Source organism: Lepus europaeus, chromosome 5 (assembly GCF_033115175.1).
Source record: "Lepus europaeus isolate LE1 chromosome 5, mLepTim1.pri, whole genome shotgun sequence".
In the NCBI taxonomy this organism is placed as follows: domain Eukaryota; kingdom Metazoa; phylum Chordata; class Mammalia; order Lagomorpha; family Leporidae; genus Lepus; species Lepus europaeus.
The window spans coordinates 140260662-140272619 of record NC_084831.1 but is presented as its reverse complement, the minus strand read 5'-3'; positions in this window follow the sequence as shown (position 1 = coordinate 140272619).

The window sequence follows — 11958 nt, the reverse complement described above, 5'->3', positions numbered from 1 at the left end:
CTAGTTCAGAAAGTTATTGTGGGGAAGGGATGGGGTTTGCCAGTGGCCAAGTGGAGTGTAGCAGGTCCAGAGGCACGAAGACCAGTAAGAAGAATACTGTAGAAGTCTTAGCCATAACAATAACAATAGGATGTGGGTCACCCAAATAAGTTCAAACAGGGGGTCCAGTGCTGTGGCTTAGTAGGCTAAGCCACTGCCTGCAGTGCTGGCATCCCACATGGGCAGTGGAGGATGGCCCACGTGCTTGGGCTCCTGCACCTACGTGGGAGACCTGGAGGAATCTCCTGGCTCCTGGCCTCTGATCAGCCCAGTTCTGGCCGTTGCAGCCATTTGGGGAGTGAACCAGCGGATGGAAGACCTTTTTCTCATCTCTCCCTCTCTCTGTCTGTAACTCTGCCTCTCAAATAGATAAATAAACCTTTTTGTAAAGAAAAGAAATTGAAATAGAAAGAAGGCATGGAATACACGAAACAGGAGTTCCATACACTATCTGGGCCGTACAGGTAGAGCTGTTTTGCTGATACATAGGTGGAGTAATGGAAGAAATAGCTCTCCCTTCCTGCACGCCTCCATTGACAGGGGCCCAGAGAGGATGCTGCTAGCTCCCTTCACCCCCTCCTGTCTTAATTACTGATTGTTGACGTCTCCACGGGGGAGACGTTCAGGAGCCAGACCTCTGGTTTCTCCCTGCACTTCCCATACCTGGATTGCCACCTCCTCCTGCTGTGATTTGCTCTACAAGTGTTCATGGTTGGGACCTTGGCCCCAGAGTGCTGATGTAGACGTGTTGGCACCTGTAAGAGGTGGGGCCTAGCTAATTGGGTCATTGGAGGTGCTGTCCCCAGAAAGAATCGACGTAGTTCTTGTGGGGCCCTGGTTGGTTCTCACGAGAGCATTGTTATGAGGAAGTGAGTCTGGCCCACTCTGTGACGTCCTGTATGACCTTGTGATCGCGCCCTCTTACACGCACTCCTGCCATGATGCTGACCACCGTGAGGTCTTCACCAGCGCTGACATGAAGCTGTGCCTTGCCCTTTGAACCTCCAAAACTGTGAGCTAAATAAACCTCTTTGCCTTATAGAGTACTCAGCCTCAGATATTCATAAGAAATGGAAAGCAGACGAACACACATACCTTCTTTTCTCCCCAAACCTCTGCCGGCTCCTCCCCTACCCCCACACTGCATTGGTGTCTCGGGCCCCAATTTCACTGGGGAAATAGCAGCCATCAGAGAAGTTCCCCAAGTCCCCACCCACCTCCGTGTCCTGCTCTCCACCAGGGCTCCCCAGAGACCCTGATGTAATGGGTCTGAGTATGCTTCTGGCATGGAGGTCTTTGCATGCTCCCGGGGTGATCTCACATACATGCAAAGTTGAGAACCGACGCTGTGGATGCCTGACCCACGCTGTGTGTTGCCACTTGCTTATGCAAGGGAACCGTCCCTGCTCTCATGGTCTCCCTCCCCAGCACCGATTTCCCCCTCTGCTGACTCTTTCTCATCAACTCACAAATATGCCGTTACTTCCCCATTTTAAAGAAAAGTTTTCAACCCCATATCTCCCTCCAGCAAATGCCCTAATTTTCCGCTCACCTTCATAATAAAACTTTTAGAGAGTGCTGTCTGCACTTGCTGTCTAGGATTCCTCTTCTCCTATTAGCCCCCTGGAGTCAAGGTCACCGATGGCCTCCTTGTTATCCCAAGGTCACCAATGGCCCCCTGGATGCTGTGCATACGGCCAGTTCTCAGGCTTCGCTTGCTTGGCCGTGAGCGACACGTGGCTCCCTAAAACACCTGCAGGGATGCCACATTCTTCTCGCTTCCCTCTCAATTCGCGGTGAATCCTTCTTAATGGACTTTTCCTAATATCTGACCCCTTAGTACTGGAATGCCCTAAAGAGGCTCGGGACCTCTTCTCTTTCTGTTTGTGCCCTTGGTGAACTCATCTACTACCTAAATGCCTAAATGTTGACTCCTAAATGTATGTTTCCAGCCTCCTCCATCCAAATGCCAACCTGACATCTCTTCTTTTCCTCAAGATACATTTATTTATTAAAGAGAGAGAGACAGACACACACACACACACACACACACAGAGAGAGAGAGAGAGAGAGAGAGAGAGAGAGAGAGATCTTCCATCTGCAGGTTCACTCCCTAAATGGTTGCAATGGCTAAGGCTGGTCCAACCCAAAGCCAGGAACTCTGGAACTCCATCTGGGTCTCCCAAATGGGTGGCAGGGTCCAAGCACTTGAGCCATCTTCTGCTGCCTCCCCAGGCATCTTAGCAGGGAGCTGGATCAGAATCTTGAGCATCTGGGACTTGAACTGGTGCTGCAATATGGGATGCCAACATTGCCGCACCAGCCTACCCCATACCACAATGCCAGCCACTGACACCTCTCTCTCTCTCTCTCTCTCTCTCTCTCTCTCTCTCTCTCTCTTTGTAAAGGTTTATTTATTTATTTATTTATTTGAAAGGCAGATTTACAGAGAGGCAGAGGCAGAGGCAGAGAAAGAAAGAGAGGTCTTCCATCTGCTGGTTCACTTCCCAAATGGCCGCAACAGCCAGAGCTGCACCAATCCGAAGCCAGGAGCCAGGAGCTTCTTCCGGCTCTCCCACATGGGTGCAGGGGCCTAAGGACTTGGGCCATCTTCTACTGCTTTCCCAGGCCATAGCAGAGAGCTGGATCAGAAGTGGAACAGCCAGGACTCGAAGCAGTGCCTGTACGGCATGCTGGCACTGCAGACGGGGCTTTAACCTGCTGTGCCACAGTGCTGGCCCCTGTATTTTCAAAATATACTCAGAATCTGACCATTTCCCACCATCCCTATAAATACCTTTTATTCAGACTCACCATTGGCTGCCCTCTGGATGATGCTAAGAGCCTCCTGCCTGGATCCCTGCCTTCATCTTGCCCCTTTAATCATCTCTGCTCAGCCTGGTGCAGACTGTCCCAGTTACAAGCACTTCCAATCATTGTTACCCTGGTCCAGAATCCTCCAGAAGCAAAAAGACAAAGAGCCTGCACAACCACTGCCATGCACACAACAGAGGCCTCCAGCCGGTTGCAGGTCCTCTCACTCACCAGACCTTGAAAACCCAGTGTCCTGGACTGGGGGTCCCGCCTCCCTCCGTGCTGAACCTTCTAGCTCCTCTCCTTGCTTTTTGTAAAGTAAACCTTTTATCTGGCGACAACTGTAGATTCGTGTGCAATTGTGAGACGTGATAATGAGAGACCTCATGCATCTTCTACCTGGTTTTCCGTGGAGGTAACATTGTCCAAAACCTCAGCGGGATACTGACAAGGCAGCTGTGTGCTTTTCCTGGGGCAGCTGTAACAAATCACCATAAACTGGGTGGCTGCGGACCGTGCACATTACTTCTCTCATAGTCCTGGAGGCCAGAGTTCCTAAATCAGGGCTAGGCTCATCCCTAGGGGGAGAATCTGGTCCTCACAACTTGAAAGCTGCTGGCCGGTAATCCGACCAGCTTTCGGTGGTGTGACCTCACATCGCAGGTTCCTGTGTGTGTGTGTGCAATCCCCTCTGCCTCACTGTTTTTTTGAGAGAAATTTATTTATTTATTTGAAAGGCAAAGTTGCAGAGAGGCAGAGGCAGAGGCAGAGAGAGAGAGAGAGAGAGAGAGAGAGAGAGAGGTCTTCCATCCGCTGGTTCACTTCCCAGATGGCTGCAACTGCTGGAGCTGTGCTGATCCGAAGCCAGGAGCCAGGGGCTTCTTCCAAGTCTCCCACGTGGGTGCAGGGGCCCAAGGACTTGGGCCATCTTCTACTGCTTCCCCAGGGCATAGCAGAGAACTGGATTGGAAGTGAAGCAGCCAAGACTCAAACCGGCACCCATATGAGATGCTGGCACTGCAGGCAGCGGTTTTACCTGCTACGCCACTGTGCCAACCCCTCTGCCTCACTCTTGACAGGCAGAGTGGATAGTGAGAGAGAGAGAGACAGAAAGGTCTTCCTTTTTGACGTTGGTTCACCCTCCAATGGCCGCCACGGCCGGTGCATTGCGCTGATCCGAAGGCAGGAGCCAGGTGCTTCACCTGGTCTCCCACGCAGGTGCAGGGCCCAAGGACTTGGGCCATCCTCCACTGCCTTCCCGGGCCATAGCAGAGAGCTGGTCTGGAAGAGGGGCAACCAGGATAGAATCCGGCACCCTGACCAGGACTAGAACCCGGTGTGCCAGCGCCGCAGGCGGAGGATTAGCCTATTGAGCTGCGGCACTGGCTCTGCCTCACTCTTACAAGGACACTTCTGGTAGCATTCAGGGTCCACTTGAATAATCCAGGATAATCCCTCCAGATCCTTAACTTGATTACATCTGTAAAGACCTCCCCCGCCCCACTCTACCCCAGATAACATTTATAGGTTCTAGGCATTAGGCTGTAGATATCTCTTTGGGAGCTATTATTAGCCTAGCACACATTGTTCTATAACTTTGCCATTTTAAGAAGACTATATAAATGGAATATAACATTTTGTGGCTGGCTTTCTTCACACTCTCAATCGACTAAAAATGGTGAAATGATTTTTCAATTATTTTGAGACTTGTCCCATGTAGTTATGAATAGCGTGTTACTTTTTATTGCCGAGTAGTATTCCATGGCGTGAGAGTATAACAGTTTGTCCAACTATTCCCCCATAGAAGGACACCAGGGTTGCTTCCAGTTTGGGGCTGTTATGCATGAGGCCACTATGAATGTGTGTATGTAGGTGTTTGGGTGAACACGAGTTTTCCTTTCTCTGGGATAAGTGCCCAAGAATTCAATTGCGGGATTAAGTGCATATTTAGTTTTGTAAGAAACTGCCGTGCGGTTTTCCAAAGTGCTGTACCAATTTGCATCCCCACCAGGGATGTCTGAGTGATTCAGGGTCCCTACATCCTCGCCAGCATCTGGTGTTGTCACTAGTTCCTATCTCAGCCGTGCTGGGAGGTGTGGAGTGTACTGGCTACCCACATGGGCTAGTTTTCCATCTGTATGCCCTCCTCAGGGAAGTGTTTGTGTCTTTTGTTCATTTTCTCACTGGTTTATTTCATTTTTTTCCCTCCGCTGAATCTTAAGACTTCTTTGTCTATTCTAAATACTAGCCATTTGTCCAATATGTGGCTTACCCATGTTTTCTCCCATTCTGCAGCTTTTATTTTCATTTTCTTTTACAAAGTAAGTCTTCACAGAGCAAAAGTTCTTTATTTTGGTGCAGTGCAATTTATAATTTCTTTCTTTTATAGCTTGTGGTTTTTGGTGTCAAGTCTAATAATTCCTCCCCTTACCCTACATCCAAAGATTTTCTCTTGTATACATTTTTAAATTAGTATAGTTTTATCTTTTTTAAAAATTTTATTTATTTATTTATTTGAAAGGCAGCCCGGGGCTGGGCCAAGCTGAAGCCAGGAGCCAGGAGCTTCATCTGGGTCTCCCATGTGGGTGCAGGGGCCCAAGACTTCAGTCATGTTCTGCTGCCTTCCAGGGTGCGTTAGCAGGGAGCTGATCAGAAACGGAGCAGGTCAGCTCTGTAGCATAGCGGGTAAAGCCATTGCCTGCAGTGCCGGCATCCCATATGGGCACTGGTTCGAGTCCTGGCTGCTCCACTTCTGATCCAGCTCTCTGCTATGGCCCGGGAAAGCAGTGGAAAATGGCCCAAGTCCTTGGGTCCCTGCACCCGAGTGAGAGACCTGGAAGAAGCTCCTGGCTTCAGATCAGTTCTGGCCGTTGTGGCCAATTGGAGAGTGAGCCAGCAGATGGAAGATCTCCCTCTCTCTGCCTCTGCTTCTCTGTAACTCTGCCTTTAAAATAAATAAATCTTTTTTAAAAAAGAAAAAAAAAAGTGGATCAGCTGGGATTCGAACCAGTGTCTATATGGGATGCCAGCACTGCAAGCGGAGGCTTAACCTTCCATGTCACAGCTCCAACCCCTGATTTTATCTTTTGCGTTTATGTCTGTGATCTATTTTGAGTAGATTTTTGTATAAGGAGCGAGAGTTTAGTGGAGATTTTTTTCTTCCTTTGCATGTGTGGCTGTGCTAACACCATTTGTTGAAAAGCTGTCTTCCTCTTCTGAATTGCTTTTGGACCTTGGTCAAAACTCAGCTGGGCACATTTGCATGGATCTACTTCTGGGTCCTCTGCTCTTTTCCGTTAACCTATGTGTTTATCCCTCTGCCAAGCCACACTGTCTTTATTATCAGGGGGGTTTTTCTAAAAGTTTGCGCAAAATGAAATTAGAACATAAGTTGATTTTGGTGCAAAATTTTTTTTGAAATCCATGCTTAGGAGGAGTATTCAAAAAGTTGGTAGAAAGTGCATATTAAGAAAAACTATGGGCCGGCGCCGTGGCTCACTAGGCTAATCCTCCGCCTTGCGGCGCCGGCACACCGGGTTCTAGTCCCGGTCGGGGCACCGATCCTGTCCCGGTTGCCCTTCTTCCAGGCCAGCTCTCTGCTGTGGCCAGGGAGTGCAGTGGAGGATGGCCCAAGTGCTTGGGCCCTGCACCCCATGGGAGACCAGGAGAAGCACCTGGCTCCTGCCATCGGATCAGCGCGGTGCGCCGGCTGCAGCGCGCTACCGCGGCGGCCATTGGAGGGTGAACCAACGGCAAAAGGAAGACCTTTCTCTCTGTCTCTCTCTCTCTCTCACTGTCCACTCTGCCTGTCAAATAAAAAAAAAAAAAAGAAAGAAAAACTATGTACAAATTTCAATTTTTGTACCAAAACATCTTATTTTAAAATATTTATTTATGTATTTATTTAAAAGGTGGAGGGACAGGGAGGAAGAGAGAAAGAGAGAGAATCAATCTTCCATCCACGGGGCCAATGTTGTGGCACAGTAAGTTAATCCTCTGCCTGCAGTGCCGGCATCCCATATGAGTGCTGGTTCAAGTTCCGGCTGCTCCTCTTCCAGTCCAGCTCTCCCTATGGCCTGGGAAAGCAGTAAAAGATGGCCCAAGTGCTTGGGTCCCTGCACCTTTGTGGGAGACTTGGAAGAAGCTCCTGGCTCCTGGCTTTGGATTGGCCCAACTCCAGGCATTGTGGCCATCTGGGGAGTGAGCCAGTGAATGGAAGACCTCTCTCTCTCTTTCCCTCTCACTGTCTGTAACTCTACCTCTCAAATAAATAAATTAAAAATCTTTGAGAGAGGCCGGCGCCGTGGCTCAATAGGCTAATCCTCCGCCTTGCGGCGCCGGCACACCGGGTTCTAGTCCCGGTCAGGGCACCGATCCTGTCCCGGTTGCCCCTCTTCCAGGCCAGCTCTCTGCTGTGGCCTGGGAGTGCAGTGGAGGATGGCCCAGGTGCTTGGGCCCTGCACCCCATGGGAGACCAGGAGAAGCACCTGGCTCCTGCCATCGGATCAGCGCGGTGCGCCGGCTGCAGCGCGCCTACCGCGGCGGCCATTGGAGGGTGAACCAACGGCAAAAAAAAAGGAAGACCTTTCTCTCTGTCTCCCTCTACTGTCCACTCTGCCTGTCAAAAATTTAAAAAAAAAAAAATCTTTGAGAGAGACTGACTACTGCCTATATAAAAAAATCTTGCATCCACTGGTTCATTACCCAAATACCTGCAAGAGCAGAGGCTGGGCCATCCAAAGCTAGCAGCTGGGAACTCAATCTTGGTCTCCCACGTGGGTGACGAAGACCCAAGTACTTGGGCCATCACCTACTGCCTCGAAAGGTGCACATTAGCAGGAAGTGGAAATCAGCCGTGGTGCCTTACTGGGGTTTTGACAGCTGTTGAATTAAACCCTATATCAGTTTGTGGAGACTTTCTATCTTTACCATGTGACATTTTGCAAACCACCATGTTCTGTATTTCTTAGCTCCTTTCATCAGTACGGCAGAGTTTTCAGCATTAAGTCCTGCACGTGTTTTGTTACTTCTGTGTTGTTTCCAGTTTATTGAGCAATTGTGGGTGATATTGCATTTTCAATTTCCAGTGTTCACCTGGTCATTGTTAGGATACAGAAACACGGTTGATTTTGCTTTTATGCCCTGGCCTTGCACAGCTCATTCATTCATTCTAGGAGGCTCTACTGGGGTCTTCTGTGTAGAAAATCACATCATCTGTAAACAGGGACAATTTATTTCTTATTTATAATCGCCATGCCTTCATCTCCTCTTCTTGTCTTGTTTTTACTGGCTAGAACTTCTAGCAAAATGTTGAAAAAGAGTGGTGAAATTGACACCCTTGCCTTCCGTTGTTAGAGGAAAGCATTCCTCTGTCATCACTAAGTATGACCTCAGCTCGAGGTGTGTGGAGGTGCCCCTTACCAAGTCGAGGAACTTCCCCTTTTTCCTTATTCTGAGAGTTTTTATCATGACAGCTTTTGAATTCTGTTGCGTGCATTTCCTGCATTGACTGTGGTGCATTTTCTCCTGCATTCTTTTTTGTTTTTAAGTTTTATTTATTGGGCTGATGTAACGGATAAAGCCACTGCCTTCAGTGCCAGCATTCTGTATGGGCTCTGGTTCGAGTCCCAGCTGCTCCACTTCTGATCCAGCTCTCTGCTATGGCCTGGGAAAGCAGTATAAGATGGCCCAAGCCCTTGGGCCCCTGCACCTGTGTGGGAGACCCAGAAAAAGCTCCTGGCTCCTGGCTTCGGATTGGTGCAGTTCTAGCTGTTGCAGCCAATAGGGGAGTGAAACAATGGATGGAAGACCTCTCTCTCTCTCTTCCTCTCTCTCTCTCTCTCTGCCTCTCCTTCTCTTTCTGTGTAACTCTGACTTTCAAGTAAATAAATAAATCTTTAAAAAAAAGAGAGAGAGAGAGGGCCGGCGCCGTGGCTCAATAGGCTAATCCTCCGCCTGAGGCGCCGGCACCCCAGGTTCTAGTCCCAGTTGGGGCGCCAGGTTCTGTCCCGGTTGCTCCTCTTCCAGTCCAGCTCTCTGCTGTGGCCCGGGAAGGCAGTGGAGGATGGCCCAACTCCTTGGGCCCTGCACCCACATGGGAGACCAGGAGGAAGCACCTAGCTCCCGGCTTCGGATCAGCGTGGTGCGCCGGCCACAGCAGCCATTGAGGGGTGAACCAACGGAAAAGGAAAACCTTTGTCTCTGTCTCTCTTCTCATTGTCCACTCTGCCTGTCAAAAATTTTAAAAAAAGAGAGAGATTTATTTATTTATTTGAAAAGCAGAGAGGCAGAGGCAGAGAGAGAGAGAGAGAGAGAGAAAGGTTTTACGTTTGCTGGTTCACTCCCCAGATGGCCACAATGGCCGGAGCTACGCCTATCTGCACTTGACCTTAGCCAAAAGGCCGAGAAGTGGCAAAGACAGGAGCTTCCTCCAGGTCTCCCATGTGGATGCAGAGCCCAAGAGCTTACGCCATCTTCCCCTGCTTTCCCAGGACATAACAGAGAGCTGGATCGGAAATGAAGCATCCGGGACTTGAACTGGAGCCCATATGGTATGCCGACACTGCAGGCAGTGGCTTTACCCACTATGCCACAGCGCCAACCCATCTTGTAAGCTGTTAATATGGCAAATTACACTGATTGATTTTTTTAAAATATTGAATCAGCCTTGCATGCCTGCAATAAGCATCGCAATTTTTTTTTATATCTCTCTTGCCTGTTGTCTACCTCTCTCACATTTGACAATAAGTTCCAAGTGCAAAGAAGTATTGGGGTTCATTTCGCTCACTGCTATCTTCCAGTGTCTGAAACAGGGCTGGTACCCAGTGAGGATCTGATATTCATTCGTTGAATGAATGAATGCACAGAAGAGAGGTGAAAGGGATTCCCGAGACCACAGTAAAAAGAAACTCCAGGATGACTGAAGAGACCAGGAGGCCCCAGGAGAGCCTGTTGAACCTGAATGCCTAAGAAGGTGTTTAGATAGTCAGCCAAGAGTTGAGGGTTGACTTGATGAGAATTACATAGAAAACTGAGCGAAAAAAATTTTTTTTCCATTTAGGGCTGTTGTTTTAATATGTGAAAGTATAGCTTTTTTATTCTATTTTATTTTTTAAATATTTATTTATTTACTTGGAAGAGTTACACAGAGAGAGGAGAGCAGAGAGAGAGAGAGAGAGAGAGAGAGAGAGAGAGGTCTTCCATCTGCTGGTTCACTCCCCAATTGGCTGCAAGGGGCGGAGCTGCACCGATCTGAAGCCAGGAGCCAGGAGCCTCCTCCAGGTCTCCTACACGGGTATAGGGGCCCAAGGATTTGGGCCATCTTCTACTGCTTTCCCAGGCCACAGCAGAGAGCTGGATCAGAAGTGGAAAAGCCGGGACTTGAACCGGTGCCCATATGAGACCCCGGCACTGGAGGCAGCAGCTTTACTCACTCTGCCACAGCGCTGGCCCAAAACCCATTTTTAAAACGATAATTTTTGCTGTGGGACATCCATGCCATGGAATCTTATTCAGAGCTAAAAAGAATGAGCTATCAAGCCACAGAAACATGTGGAGGAAGCCTAAATGCGCTGGTATTGTTCATCAAAGAAGCCCATCTTAGAAAGGCTGCTTTTCAGATACTGTAAGATTCCAACTAAACAACATTCTAGAAAAGGCAGAACTGTGGAGATGGCAGGAGATCAGTCGTTGCAAGAGTGCAAGGAAGAGATGGAAGGGGAAGAGATTTTCTGTGTGGTACCACACACACGAGTTGTTACACATGTGCCAAAACTTGCAGAGTGTGTGGTGGCTGAGAAACAGTGGCCAGTTTTTTCTTTTGTATCCTGGAGGAGTGCGCGCACACACACATGATTCCACATGAACACATTCATGCTTATGCACACGACACACAAGCTCACATGTGTGTTAGCATGGCTTTCCCACTGCTCTGTATACCCAGCATTCTTTTGCTCCATGTGTCATTGAGATCCTTCTAGTCATTACGTAGACAGCTCCCGTGGTATTGGGCAGCGTTCTCTAAACGATTTACCCCATCACCTGTTCAGGCCTGTCGGGATTTACATCTTCTGTCACCTGTTTCCGAACACAGAGGCTATTTCCAAAATCTTGCTTTGCAAGCAATGGCGCATTGCAGAACCCCATCGCGGTCCAACCCTCCTTCCTGGTCTCCCCAGCCCTGCCAGGACTCCCTTGACTGGTCCTCTGCAGCCATGGCTGGGTCTCCCTGAATCTTCTTCCTACTCTACTCCACAGGGGGGCTGGGCCCTGGGGGTTCCAGGCTGACGGACCCCCCTCCTACCCTCACAAAGTCGCACTTCAGAGGGCTGCATGATGAAAGAGCAGTTATTTAAAAATCAGGTGTTCTGCACTGGGTTAGAAATCTGCTGCCTAACTCCATGCTAGGAAGTTAAAGGGCTACCAGCTCAATGTGTGGTTACCTTATCCCCGATCAATGCTTCCTCAGGAAGAGGAGAGAATGAGCTCACGGTGGGTGAGCATGAAGGGGCCGGGCCAGACTGAAGCCAGGAGCCAGGAGCTTCTTCCAGGTCTCCCACGTGGGTGCAGGGCCCACGCAGTTGGCCATCTTCCTCTTCTTTTCCCAAGCGCATTAGCAGGAAGCTGGATAAGAGGTGGAGCAGCTAGGACTGGAGCCAGCATCCATATGGGATGCCAGCACTGCAGATGGAGGCTTAACCTGCTTTGCCACAGCACCGGCCCCATCATCTTGCTTTAAATAAACTCTCCCCAGGCCAGAGGGGCTGAAACTCTCGCACTGACCTCTGGGGTCAGGTTCTGGGTCCTGAGAAGCGTTCGGAGCCCCTGGGATCTCGGATTTCAGACAGCTCCACAGCTGTCCTACCCAGGGGCAAAGCCTTCCCTGTCTCAAAATACGCACTCCTCTCCCTTCCCTGCCGACGGCTGTGCAAGCCAGGGTCTGGATTTGTTCCTTGGGGCTCAGAAGGTACCGCACCTCCTGCAGCGACTCGCTCAAGGGTGTCCCTTCAGAGGGAGGGCAGCACCCCTGCTGGCACTGCCTCTCATGAGAAGGGGCCCAGCAGGCCATTTGGATCAGGGCAGGAAGTAAGTCAATTTAGGGGAAAA